Source organism: Pelobates fuscus, chromosome 3 (assembly GCF_036172605.1).
Source record: "Pelobates fuscus isolate aPelFus1 chromosome 3, aPelFus1.pri, whole genome shotgun sequence".
NCBI lineage: Eukaryota > Metazoa > Chordata > Amphibia > Anura > Pelobatidae > Pelobates > Pelobates fuscus.
In genome coordinates, this window is record NC_086319.1 from 274423820 (window position 1) to 274439545 (window position 15726).

Here is a 15726-nt window from a genome sequence, read left to right on the forward strand (position 1 = left end):
ATCCGTTACAGCTAGGTCTCTTTCTTCGGATCTGAATGTTTCTATTTTGAACCAGGCTAGCTCTCTCAAATTATAGATCTGGAGTTTATGGATATGGGTATTTATGTTAGCCCAGTATATATCCCTTATTAGGGGGTATCCCATACCTCCTTTATTACTTTTTTTTTGTCAGAACATGTGATTTAATTATTGGAGTCTTTCCTTTCCATATGAAATTGGAACGGGAGAGCTGAATCATATCCAGCCAGGCCTTGGGAAATTTTAATGGAATCATATTAACCCCTTAAGGACACATGACATGTGTGACATGTCATGATTCCCTTTTATTCCAGAAGTTTGGTCCTTAAGGGGTTAAAAAGATAAGCCCATTTAGGGATGATATATGCCTTTATCGTGTTGATTCTTCATCACCAAGAAATGTATAGAAAACGCCATTCTTTAAGGATTCTATTAGTGTATTTTTTTTTTATCAATTTCAAGAAATTGGTTTCAACCATAGATTTGGGGTTTGCTGTTTTAGTTATTCCTAGGTATTGGAATTCTTTCTTGGACCAATAAAAATTATACTTATCTTTTAAAGCCTTTAGAGAGGAAAGGTAAAGATTTATAGTCAGGGCTATTGTTCTATGGATGTTAATTTTATAGGTAGACATATCCCCATATTTTTGGACCTCCTGCATTAGGTTGCTTAGTGAAAAAATGGGATCAATTATAGAAATCAGAACATCGTCTGCATACAAAAAAATTTCAGTTTAGAGTTACCTATAGTCATACGACTCAATTGAGAGAACATATAGGAGAGGAGACAGAGGACAACCCTGTCTCGTTCCATTTGTGAGCTCAAACCATTCTGTATAAAACTCGGTTCCCACTATTCTAGCAGTTGGGCAGGTACATAGGGCTCCAATAGCATTTGCTATCCATCATTCCAGCCCAAATGATGCCAGGGTTTTCTTCATATATCCCGATCTGACCCTGTCGAAGGTCTTTTCTGCATCCACCAACACGGTCAGAAGGAGCGTCCCTAAGGATTGAGTGTATTCTAAGATATATCGATCATCCTACGCGAATTATCGCTAGAGTATCAGCCCTGGATAAAACCTATTTGATCAGCATGAATCAAATCAGGAAGTAATAGGGTTAATCTTCGAGCTTGAACTGAAGCATAGATTTTAATGTCTGTATCGATCAATGAAATTGGTCTATAACTCATAATGTCTGTTGGAGGTTTATTCAGTTTCAGAATGGGTTTTATATTGGCTCTTAATAATTATTTTATTATGTTGCCCGTAGAGGCAATATCATTAAATGTAGCAGTTAATTTTAGAGAGATAATATCTATAAATGTCTTAAAGAACAAGCCATCAGGATCTGGTGTTTTTATAGTTTGAAGATTGTTTATAACAATATTTACTTCTTGTTTTATCTCTTGATTTAATTTCAGTTTTTGTTTCAAAGTAGTTTTTGGGATTATTATTTTGTTGGTTTATCTTCTAAATTACATAGTTTCTCATAATATTTCCTAAAGGAATTACCAATACTTTCTGGGGTTAATAAGATATTGTCTTCTTCAATAATTTTATTATTATTGTTATCTGCTTTATTTTTTTTAAAATCTGTTTGTTAATATTCTATCAACTTTGTTGTTTCGATAATAGTATTTAATTTTGAGCTTTTTCAAAGTGAATTCAATCTGAATTCAATCTTCTCCATGGTCTTCCCATGATTTATCATGGTTTTTATATTCTTTAATAGCATTCTCTTGTGAGAGTTTCTCTCTGTTCTGGGCTGTTTGATTGTATAATTTTATATAAAGGTCTGTCAGACTAATCCCTCATTCTTTTCTTTCTTGGATAGCTAGTTTTATCAAGTGACCTCTGATTACGGCCTTATTTGTACACCAGAGATTAATATTAGATGTATGTTCAGCAAAGAATAACTCAGAAATACTTTTTATATATTTTTTTTCCGTAGCAAGGGTGGGGCAGATTGTCAGGGTACACATGACGTAGGGGGTGGAGACGTGCGTGTCGTAAGGGGAGGAAACCGCTGATCGTGATCCACATGTGTGACAAGCCATCAAAGAAATACTCCGTCTCAGTGCTATTCCGAGACTAATGCTGAACGTCGAATGCCGGGTATGTTCCACCAACTCTGACTGGGATTGTTATACTTTCTCCCGCAAATAGGCTCCTGCTGGTGAACTAATCAAGATATAGAGACCCCGACAGAGAAGCGCCAAATAGCTCTCAACGCAATTCTTTCTTCGACTGAGAAAAGACTAATGTGAGCACATTACTCTTTGCCAACATTACTCTGCTGTAAAGAGAGGAGGAAGGAAGGAGGAATGAGAAGGTGATAAAATACTTCTACTATGAGGAGAAACAGCAACTGAGTTTAATCAAACGAAAAACTGTAAGTGCTTTGTCTTTGCCATCAAGCTCTTTGCTTTCTTGCCTGCTGGCGTGTTTTTTTTCCCTTTTTTATCTTCACCCCTCTGGCTGACAGAAAAAGGATAGCTGAAACTGGGCAGAGAGAAAGGGAAGGAGAAAAGAAAAAAGGGGAGAAGGAAAGAAAAAGTAAACTGGAGCATAACGAACCCTGATGTGGTAGCTATCGGTTTGTCTGTTTCTACCCGAACTGCTAAGAGCCTGAGTGATTATAGCTCGCAGTTCGGGTTTCCATTCGTCTTCTTCTCCGGTTAGATACAGCTTCCTCAGCAAAACTCTCCCAATGCAGTGAACAGGTACCCAAACATCAGCCGTAACATGATGAAGGGTGTAACAAGACTGAAGCTCTATTGGTGCCCCACTGGCTTTTATACAAATCCCCATGCAAGGGGCACTCCCCCGTGGACCTTGTGGAGGACAGGGACACAAAACGTACAGCCAATATTAATGCAGTGACAAACTGTGACACTCCCAATACAAACAAGTAATTCCCTCCTCTCTACCTGGAGATAATTGAGTTAGATAAAGTAATAAATTAATTATCTCCAGGCAGAAAAACATTATTTCCCCAAAACTTAGAAAGTACCCCAAAACATACAGGATCCCCATAAATGTCATATCCCCTGATAGCCCTGATCTGGGTGACCAACATATCCAAAAATCGCCCTGATCATTTCAAGGGTTTTCGAATTGTATGGAAGTCCCATTTGGACCGAACGGACACGAGGCTCCTGCCCAGAAACAGTCCCATGAGTTTAGGCTGTGCAGTCGGTCTATTTCGACAAGTCACAAAAACGAGATAATGCACGAACGGAATCCCCTGGCTTATAGTAGCGATTGTTCTCCTGGTTTGTGGGACCCAAACTACCGAACAGCGCTCTCGTAGCTGTTCGGGAAAAGGAAGCAGGCGTTCGTCTAAATTGACCGGTGTTCGGGAAGTCGAGTCCAATTTTAGTTCCAGACACTCGAAGACCAAGTCCCGCTGCCTCCTTACGTGCAAACACCTTTGGGTGAAAATGAGCCAGGGGGTGGTCGGTGGTTCGGTAGTTTTGAAACTACCGAACGAATAAACTAAAAACTGGGAAAATAGGTGAAAGATTGTTCAAACAAAAGTCAGGAAATGCTGGTTTTCTTACAGGGAGGATAAGAGGGGCTATTTCATTTAATTAATCAGCGAGTTACAGAAAGAAAAAGAAAACAAACGAAAAGAAAGGTAACATAATGGGTTGGCTAACATTGTCCCATATTAAACCATAAGAGATATAGGAACTCCGCAATTTGACATATTAAACAAGCGGTTTATGCAAATTAGCACTCAAGAAATGCGACTTTCTAATTAGTTCTGCTACGTGGCATTCAGCAAATCCTTTATTTGACTAACAAAGATAAGAACAATAATTAAAGCTTCAAAAAGGATGCTAAATGAAAAGAGAGAAAGAAAGGGAAAATAAACAAAGCAAGATATATATCTAAATAAAACGCCAAGATAAAGGAGAAAAAACAGGGAAATTGATGGAAAGACAGCGATAGAGGAAAGCGAGGGGGAGAAGTAGAGACAAATGGAAGAATAATTATCACATCTTAGTGAACCACCCCCCTTGGTAGTCTCTCCCCAACGTTGTGTCTTTTTTTGGGGGGGGGGGGGGGCAAATTTAATAATAGAAAAGATAATGGCTACTAAACGCTCTCAAGATCTTAAAACTAACAGCAAAAATTACAAAAAAGCTACCAAACAAAAAAAGAGATTATCAACTTTTTTCTCCCCTCAAGCGAACCAGGAGGTAAATGAAGACTTGTCTTTAGATTCTTCCTTTCCAATAGCACCTGAAAAATGAAAAATCTTTTGAATAACACATTTAAAGAAATAAAAAAGAAATTCAAGATAATTCTATAGACTTCAAAGGTGATGTTTCTAAAGTCCAAACCCGAATCCAAAGCATAGAAGAGAAAGAAGAACATATGGAATTCCAGCTCCTAACACTTAAAGAAACACACAACAAGATGGAGGTACAGATTGTATCTTTGGAAGAGAAAATAGTTGCCTTGAAAGATCATGCTCGTAGAACAAATCTAAGATTTAGAAACATCCCAGAAAATATAACAGACCACAAATTAAGAGATTTCTTGAAATCATTTTATACAATTCTGAATGTCTCATTAGACTCCCATGACACCAAAATGGAACGCTGCCACAGAATTTTCAAATCTCCCAAAGTGAAAAATAATTTACCAAGAGATGTCATAGTCGCATTTCATTTGTATGAATCCAGGAACCTTATTCTATCAACACTGAAAAATAAAACATTTACCAAAGAAAATTTTAAGGATATGTATGCCCTTTCAGATTTTTCATACACCACAAGAACTAAAAGAAGAGAATTCTCTCCAATTTTTCAAACTCTGACAAAACACAGCTTAAAATTCAGATGGCGTTATCCATCTTCGCTCCAGATCCTGCACTTCAAAGATTGGCAAACGTTTAAGACTTATGACATGGCAAGAGAATGGTTGAATACAACCAATTTCAGATAATTACGAACCACATATGAAGAAGAGTCACGAATAAAAAATGTTCTCCTCTCTCTCTCAAACAAATGTATGTCACTGAACCAAGAATGATTACTGACATAGATTCACTACATTAATATATTAACTAATATTGATATTATGCTTTAACCTAACAAGTTAACACACATAATATATAGCTAAAGAAGATAAAAAAAGAATCTTAGAGTTTAAAAGAGAGAATTTACTTCTTTTTTTTCCCTCTCCTTTATCTCTCACTATATTAACAAACACTAGGATATTTGGTGTAATTCACTAATTGAAGGAATATAAACACAAATAGAAGAAGGGAAAGGGGAGCGTAGAATAGGTGGGATAAAGATTAAGGGGCAGCTAGAGTAAAATAAATTGAAATACATATACAATAATTCCCTTTTCATATATTAAGGTCACAGAATTAACAAAGATTATAGCTATTAACTCACTATATTAATACAACACTATCATACACGTGTCAATTTATAGAGCAATGAATGGAAATACAGGATAAAAGAAAGTACAGAAAGAAGAGAGAGAGGGAGAGGGAAAGGGAGAAGAGACAAAGAGAGGGAACAATGAGAAAGAGAAGACAAGAAATATGAAGGATTAAAAGGATTAACACATTTTAGCAGAAATAAGTGGTAATCATAAATGAGATGGAGGGATTTATGATTCAACAGCTTGATAAGATTGAGAGAGCCTACCAAAAATTAATACTCATACAACTTAATAATTACAGTTAATTTAGGCCTTAATATAACTACTTATTAAGTTTTATTTTTTAAAAAGAAAGGAGAAAAGAAAAAAAGAAAATGTGCCAGTTTCTAAATATGAGAGTTTATGACCCACAGTGAAGATAAAAGACAAAAATATAGAACTAGATGAAAAAATATAAGAGTAAAATCTCTAAACATAATTGAGGCTTGTTATGGACTTTTTGAACAATATGAATAAATATCAGCATGCTTCCCCCCTCTGGGTATCATATCTGCTACTTTGATGTTGGAGACTTTTTGTCCTCCAACTTATAATCATTGCAATTTTTGCAATTGTTTTTTCTTTATGCTGTTTTTGAACATATATAAATTGATGTTCTTTTGCTGTATATGTTGTTTTAATGTGATGTTGTTTAGTATATCAAGGCTATATCTGTAAGCTCGATCGAGCAGGGTCCTCTTCAACCTATTGTTCCTGTAAGTTTATTTGTAATTGTCCTATTTATAGTTAAATCCCTTCTCATAATATTGTAAAGCGCTACGGAATCTGTTGGCGCTATATAAATTGCTATAATAATAATAATAATAATATATCTGATAAAAAAAAAAAGAATTTTGAACATAGAAAGATAACGGAGAAAGGACAAATGAGAAAACCAGAATTAAAATGGTTAAATTAATATCTATCAATGCCCAGGGGCTTAATTCCCAATAAGAGAGTACCCTGTATACCCTTTTGAGCAAAAGGGCACAGATATGTTTTATTCAAGAAACCCATTGTAGAAAGGAGGATAAACAACAATGGAACTTTAAAAAGTTTCCCCTCATAGCCACAGCTTCAAATACGCAAAAAAAGAAAGGAGGAGTTGGAATAATGTTCTTAAACACAATTAAGTATCTATGCAAATATTCTGAAAGCGATCACAAGGGCAGATTTATTATATGAACGAAATTCAATATACTTTAGTGAATATACACCTACCAAATAAAGCTACAGTAAATTATCTGTCTAAAATAATGACAAGAACTGAAACAATACGTAAGGGAATACTGATCGCAGGAGATTTTAATTGTGTTGCCGATCCAATTTTAGATAAGAACCTGAACCCTGGCCAGCGGATAGACAAAAATCTGGCCAAACAAGCAAAATTGTTGATATTTGGAGATTATTCCATCCTAAGGAACGTAATTATACTCACGAATCCACAGCCCACAAAACCTCCACCAGAATTGACATGTGTTTGGGAGATGCTGATCTAGTAAAAGGAGTAAAATCTGTATATAGAAGAGTTAACACCTGGTCTGATCATGAAATCCTTATACTAGAAATTTATATGCAGTTTAATCAAAATCATTTAACCCCCATTGATAATTAGGTTTATTGTCAAAACATACAGACAATTTGATTGTACATTTGCTGTTTGCAATGAACAAATCAAACAAAACCAATTGATATAGCTCAACACAACAAATGCTTCAAGCGGTTTCCTAAATTCAACTGAAAATGCAACTTAGAATGACTTTTAAGTTCAAAATTATTGAACTCCTTAATGGAAAGCATATTTAGTGCTTACAAATACAAAAAAACAAGTCATGCGCTCACTCCCATCACTCCTGGGCGGCAGCAACGACCACAGTACACATCAGCCCCAATACATACAGTAAAAACCAAAGAAAAAGTTACCTGTGCTCTCTCCTTAATCTCTATGTATATTTAGACAAATGGAGGTCCAATGGCCATTGGAGGGAATGCCTGCCTGCCAACGTCAAAGCAGACCCCCTCAGGTGGGTCCTACACTGACCTTTCACCTTGCTTCCTTGAGCTTCTGGCAAAGATATCTCTAATGAGAAAGAGAGGGGTATTTTTTTATATACACCCCTATATCTTATTAACCCTTAATAGGGAACACATGGGATGGGTGGCAGCTTTGTAAAATAGCTGTGTGATACAAAAAGTGAATACAAATACAAACAAAAAAGTCCTGCGCTCACTCCCATCACTCCTGGGCGGCAGCACAACCACAGTACACATCAGCCCCAATACATAGTAAAAACCAAAGAAAAAGTTACCTGTGCTCTCTCCTAAATCCCTATGAATATTTAAACAAATAGACGTCATTTGGGTACTCCAATGGCCATTGGAGGGAATGCCCACCTGCCTACACAGGGTTGTGTAGTGTGTAGTGCATTATGTGTGTGTCTGTAGTGAATGCATTGTGTGTGTAAATATGTGGAGTAGAATAAGGGGTGTTTTCTCTGGGCAGTGAGCACTTTCTGTTTTTTTTTTAAAGTTAATTCCCTCCTCTCAGCCTCTTACCTTCCAGGGAGAGTGGCACTAGATTCCCTGCTGGCACAGTGCAGGTTGCCATGGTAATCTGTGGCAATGAACTGACAGCTGGGGCTCGCGAGAGGATACACATTGGAAATATAGGGCTTTGGACCGGTACCATGGAGACGCGTACTGGAGCGTAACTCACTGTGCAGCCGGACCACCCGCACATGGCTCCCAAACATGGCTGTATCGGAGGAAAGCTATGGCGCGCGCATGCTGAAGCAAAGTCTCTTAAAGAAACAGGAGGTGGAAACCAGAAAATGGGATGTGAATGAAGGAGGAGCTTAAGTGGACATGCCCCCTCTCTCTGCCCTATTTTAACTCCACTAACCCTTGACTCTTTGCTCAGTTATACTGTGCTCCTGTTGCATTAATACCTTTAGTGTATGTCTGTTTGATTCCCTGATATTTGATTCCTGCTTGACGTCTGACTATAGGCGTGCCGCCTGTCCTGACCTTTCGCTTTCCTGACCATTCTTCGTTTTGACCCTATTGCACTGCGTTCCTGATTGAGTTACAGCCTTTTATGCATCTTGGGAGTCGTCTCCTAAACAGTGTCCTTACAGGAGAATAGTTTGAGGAATATGGCATTCTGGAGGGTTGGAGGATACATTTAGTAACGGTACTGGTAGAACGAACTCACAGGGTAAGATGCCATTGGGGAATAAAATTGGGAAAATATAATGGGAATGTATTACGTGATCTGCCTGTCATTTCAATGGGCAAATCATGATTTCAAACTTCGTAGTGCATGGATGGTGACATTGACCGTGTATTATTACCAGGAATTAATTAGCCAGGACATACATGTAGCAATCTGGCCAACGTTAGTGGGAGTTAAACTCCTGATCTGCAATAAAGCTATTTGTAGCACCACCCAGGAGTATAACTCCATTAATCTCAGGCAGATAATAAATATACAGTATCTCACAAAAGTGAGTACACCCCTCACATTTTTGTAAATATTTTATTATATCTTTTTATGTGACAACACTAAAGAAATGACACTCTGCTACAATGTAAAGTAGTAAGTGTACAGTCTGTACACTTACTCCATGACGACATCACAGAGCTGGTGGATGTTAGAGACCTTGCGTTCCCCCACAGGATGCCCCACAGATGCTCAATAGGGTTACGTCTGGAGACATGCTTGGCCAGTCCATCACCTTTACCTTCAATTTCTTGGGCAAGGCAGTGGTTGTTTGGAGGTGTGCTTGGGGTCGTTATCATGTTGGAATACTGCCCTGTGGCCCAGTCTCCGAAGGGAGGGGATCATGCTCTGCTTCAGTATGTCACAGTACATGTTGGCATTCATGGTTCCCTCAATGAACTGTAGCTCCCCAGTGCAGGCAGCACTCATGCAGGTCCAGACCATGACACTCCCACCACCATGCTTGACTGTAGGCAAGACAAACTTGTCTTTGTACTCCTCACCTGGTTCCAGCCACATATGCTTATTACCATCTGAATCAAATAAGACAACATCTGTATGTGATGCTGAGCACCTGCACTCAACTTCCTTGGTCAACTATGGCGAGGTCTATTCTGAGTGGAACCTGTTCTGTGAAACTGCTGTGTGGTCTTGCCCACTGTGATGCAGCTCAGTTTCAGGGTCTTGGCAATCTTCTTATTGCCTAGGCCATCTTTATCTAGAGCAACATTTCTTTTTTTAAGATCCTCAAGGAATTCTTTGTCATGAGGTGCCATGTTGAACTTCCAGTGACCAGTATGAGAGAGTGTGAGAGCGATAACACCAAATTTAAAACACCTGCTCCCCATTCACACCTGAGACCTTGTAACACTAACAAGTGACATGACCCCAGGGAGGGAAAATGGCGAATTGGGCCCAATTTGGACAATTCTATTTAGGGGTGTACTCACTTTTGTTGCTAGCAGTTTAGACATTAATGTCTGTGTGTGCAATATTGCTTTTTATATCTTATCTTTTAACTACTTGTTAAAATAAACCACTTATCCTAATACTCCTGGCTCTTGGCTCCTGGCTCCTGACTCCTGACTCCAAACCTGATGATCATTGAGACCTAAGGGGGACCGGCCTGAGGATTCAAGGAAATGTGCATGTCCCATTTAAGTGACATGAAAGCGGTATAAGTCCTGAGCCTACTTCTAAACGGCTCAAAAAAGTGTGAGTGATTCCATCTCAAAATTTCCCTTTACAGTATATATATTATACAGGTTGCGCTATGTCCTTCTTTGTATTTATATTTTTTGTATAGGGATCTTCCATTTGTCAAATCAAATCATTGTGTATTAAGGAGGAGATACCTATTTGCTATACTTCAGGTAATCACTCCTGTTTAGTGTGTGTGTGCGCTTTAACTTTTTCTGGCTGTACATGTTTCTTTAAGTATACATAGTGGTGATATACTTGGTTTCGGCTGCACCATCCACCGATTTGATCCTTTAGCGCCACTTCTATATTTTCTGTTACCATTAATGTCTGTGTGTTGAGTTATTTTGCGGCGACAGTAAATTTACACTGTTATACAGGCTGTACACTTACTACTTTACATTGTAGCAGAGTGTCATTTCTTCAGTGTCATCACATGAAAACATATAATAAAATATTTACAAACATGTCAGGGGTGTATCTCTTGTGAGATACTGTATGTCCCAGTATTGCCACATGATTAAAATAACTCTTTCTCTGATGAACTCCGAATTGTATTTATTTATTTAAATAACTTACATGACTGTTATTGCGTTACAGTACCAGGTGAACAAAGGTTACTAGTGCTAACCTATACTGGGTAAAAATATTCATGCATTTTCCTTTATCATGGTAAAACGGTTTTCGTGATATACTACATGAAAATATCGTGGCACTTTCCTATCCTAGGATTAATGCTTTGGCTCTATATAATACCTGGAGGAAAAAGATTATTTTGCACTTCTCTACAGGATGAAGAAAGTCTCTGGTACAATCCTATATGAAACACAAGATCTAATACTAAAGGAAAAAAGTCTGATTAGTGATACCAGGCGTAATGGGTTCTGATATTTTTTATACTAGTACAAAATAGGTTCTGTGCTATATTCAAAAAATAAAAGGTCCTGGTACTCACATAAAGTTGTAGTGCTTTCCTATAAATGGTGGGGGAAAATGGTTCTTGTACTTTCTTACACAAGATGGGTAAACGTCTGCATATTATTCTACAGTAGGAATGAAAATATAATGGTATTGGGTTCTGGAATACTAAGAGGAGAATGTTCTGGTACCTTTCTATATCAACATAAAAAGGTCATGCCATCTACATTGCCCATGCTTGATTTGGTAAGTACCCTGAGTAAACGTCTTGTTGCATGTTGCCCTTGTATGAACCAAACACTGCAGGTAAGTAAATATTCTCTCTGCATTTTCCATGACCTGATTTTTTGACATACTGCATGATAGAGGGAGTTAATGGAGAGTGATTGGATAAAGCCTGCACAGTTTAAAACCTGCAACACCCTTCCCCCTCCTCTTATAAGACAGGCTATATATAGAAGTGCCTCCTACAATTGCATGTGCAGGGGCTCTGCACCCCCAGCTGTCACAAGTCTGCTCCTAGCATGCATTATACACAGTAGGCAGGGTCTATATTATTTACTGTTTCAGTTCCAGATGGTAAGCAATGCAATGCTGTGCTCTCTCCACTTTCATTTAAAGAGTTAAGAGTGTCAAATAGAAGAGAAGCAGTCAATAAGTATTCTATAAACATTCTGCATCTTCAAACACCACTGTATCTGTAAACTATTGAATGTTTTCAAACACGATTATTGCTTTCTGATGCTTGAGAGCAATTATTTCCTACAACCATATTTTAATTTGATTGTAGAATTTTCATATAAAGAAGTGCTTACAAGTGATATATGTAGCAGGGTAATAAAATCATGTTTGGAATCTACATTATATGTTAATAAAAACAACTAGACAATGTAAAGAATATATAAATAGGCCACTGTTTCAGTTGCAAAAAGCACGGGTAGAGCTACAAACAATTCCATGTTTTTTGAGTGTAAAAAAAACATATTTAGATCTGATTGCACACCCATTCCGCGGTAAATTATTGTCTGCAGTAATGAGATAAATCTACCAAAAAAGCAATGATTCATTTATAGCTATTTTAAATGTTGCAAAAAGCATGTAAGGGTAATATAAGTCACACACATTCTCTCCTCCATGTTAGAGCTGCTGTTGAACTTAAACGATTACTCCAACCTATCGTTTAAAATAATAAATTGTTCTTTATTCGTCTCCCTCCACCAAACGCTAAAAAAAGGAATGAAAGCATTACTTTCCAAGCTAACGCCTGACATCACGCTTGCCATTGCGCAGACCTTTAAGGGCTTCTCATAGAGAAGCTTTTGATTGGATTGTTTAGAGTGCATGTGAAAGCTCTGAGCCAGGATGGGGAGATCAAGTAGGGAGGGAGATGGGGAGCAGAAGAAGGCTGAGGGGATAGGGAGGAGGGAGAGCTACAGTTTACGTCTGTCACAAAAGTGCAGTACGTGCAGGTGACAGTTGTAAACTGGCATTAGGCTGCCAAAATCACATGTCAGGGGTGTAACTAGCCACAAGCACACAAGTGCAAATAACCTGTGATGTGCAGTGTTTCAAGCAGAAACGCTGCAAAGCCAGATTCCTTCCTCCATGACCACTTCTAAGAGCAAACGTGGACTTGGACGTTGGAGTAACTCTTTAAGGAGAGGAGTTGCAACATAAAGTTAATTACCATTCCTATATTGTGTAGATTTAAGCACGTCTTCCTGAGTTTTAGAGCAGAGTAGATCTTTATGCTACCATGCTACAACATTGAAAAAGGCAAAGCAGGGAGCAAATTTTCTGCATAAATGTACAGTTTGTGGAAGTGATCTGAAAATGTACAGGTTGGAGGGAGAGAAACGTCTGCCTGCTAGTAAGAAGGTTAGTAGTGGAGTGGACCGGCACATGCTAGGGGATAGTCCTTAGAGAGCGTAGATCTAGCGCATCATTAGACACATTTATGTCAAGCTTAGAGTGCTGCCTGCACAGGATGCCCTTGGTTGGTCATTCTGCATGATAGCTATCAGAAAACGTGTATTCATGCCAAGCTGACCATCTAATTCTTCGTGCAGACACCTCCCCTTTTTAGGCATGTTGTCCCTTTGGGCGATTCTGGGCGATACCTTGCCCACCAAATCCTGCTTCACTGGACTGTTAGAGGGTATGGATTTATTTAGAGAGTAGCATAGTGTATGTGTTTTCTGATAGCTATATCCTGTGAGTTTCCCTCCTGCATCACCTCCACCAGATACACAACACTTGGGAGGTATAACTCTTTTAGTGTTTTCTGTCGATAAGATACTGTAATTATAATTGTCAGCACCAGGCCCAATGGGCTCTTAATCCAGCCCTGCCTCAGACTACAAATTGTACATTGCTATTCCAGCAACAGTCAAGCCTTTGTGTTCTGCACAATTGTGGGACAGACTCCTTCCAAGGAATCTCCCACCTGGCCCTCTATCAGATCCTGGAGCAGGTGGTGCTGCATCTCACCACCAGGAGTTCAGTTGACAAAGTAAAGCATGACTTCTATGTGGAGTTTTCAAATGTTCTGAGGGCTACTGTCTTTGTCTACATTAATCTCATAGTCCCTACAGCAAAGGAACAGTTTTTTAGGAACCAAAATAGCAAGCACAGCCTCAATGCCCAGACTGTGTGTGAGATGATCTTAACATGCTCCAGTTGCCAGCCTTCTGTCATGACTCTGCAGAACAGTTCACTGCCATGAGTCATGGACTCACTGGCTGTTAAACAACATTCAGGGCTTATTGGTAAGTGTACTTCCCATATAGGTCATTGTTTGATCTTTTTTAATACTCTCTCTTTAAAATGCTTTATTTATTTATAGGTGATCAAGTGATACAACATTATTCATTCATTCCATTTCATACATGGGCCTACATTTTTTTTTTTTTTTTAAACTGTAACAACTGTATTTTCTGCAATTATTTGTTAATGCTGTGTACATAGTATCTATATTATCCTGTATCTGATAGTAGCAAAAGAGAAGAAAAACAACAAAAACAAAGAAAGTGTTCCCGACAATGCTGAGGGTCTGTGGTCTAACTCTAGAGCAGGGGTGCCCAAAAGGTAGATCACCATATGTTGTAGAACTACAACTCCCATGATGCTTGCGTGCCTTTTAGAATGCCAAAGCATCATGGAAGCTGTCGTTTTAAAACATCTGGGGATCTAACTTTTGGGCACCCCTGCTCCAGAGCCTCTCCTGCCCAATCCCTGTTACATTAACTGTTTTATTGCTTCCATAGAGACTTTGTGAAATCTTGGTAAAGTGTTCTTGACCCACGCTGTCAACTTGTCTATTAAATAATTGTCTTTTATCTTAGCTAAACCTTGTGAGATAGGCATGTAATGGAGCTCCTCGCTGCTACCAGGGACTCTGGAGCACTTCAGACCCAGTTGCCAAAGCTTGACTGAGGTCCCTGAGGACATCTTCCATCGGACCAGGCTGCTGTGTTTATAGTTTAGGAGACCTTCTCTCAACCTTGTCTGGTCTGTTTCTTTGAGATATAATTTCCTGCCTAACTTCTTCTTCTGTTACATGTACTCTCTCTTTTATTGTACTGTTTACATTGGCTATTTTAAATTTTGTAAAATATATTTTTATGTTTTTTTTTTTAAATTTTTTATTTTTGTTGTACATGATATCACATACAGTTGTAATCAAAATTATTTAAAATGATGTCAAAATTTACAGACTTTCTGCTGTTTGCAATGAACAAATCAAACAAAAGAAGTAATTATAAGTTGCATTTTCAGGGGGGAGCGGAGCCTGACCACGAGCCGGAGCGGTCGCACCTCAGCACAGCTCCCGACCGCAACTCGCAAAAATCCCGACAAGTGGGGATTAACACCCCCAACTCACCCACTCCTGACCATCATTGGCACTCTCCCCTACCACCTCCCATGCCGTTTGTGTGCCCGGCACGGGTGAACCGCCGGAAACGCAGACCTGCGGCCTACAAGCCGGCTGCAACCCTCGATTGGGCGGCATTCCTCGACGGCCTCGATCAGCCTGAGGACTCAGCAGGGGACGATCCCCATACGGCACCCCTACACACTTGGGCAGAAATGGGCCGCCGGTCCCAGAAACCCCCACTGGAGACTGCCTCAGGGTCCAGGGATATCAGCACCATGCTGCAACAACACAGGCCGCCAGCCACAATGGCGGGAACAGCGGAGCAGGACACCATGAAGGTACACAGGGATCCCAGCCCACATGCCCAACCCCCAGAACAGGTACCTACACCAGGGGGAACCACTGATGGGTCTGCCCCAGTCACCCAGCGGGACTTCCAACACCTAATTGGGGAAATCAAAAACCTCTTGGCGACCAGCATAGAAGCCATTAAGTCTGACGTGCAGGCTATAGCTGTCAGGGTTCAGACCACAGAGAACGATGCTACTGACATCAAACAGGGACTAACCACCTCGCAGGATACAGTACTGGCACTCCAGAATCAACAGCAAGCACTCTCCCTCCACTATATCGCCCTCGACGACAGGACAAGGCGAAATCACATAAAAATAAGAGGAGTACCAGACTACGTTTCCTCAGACGAATTACCTCACTACCTGAGACGCCTCGTGGCCGCCATCCTGCCACCTACACAGGCC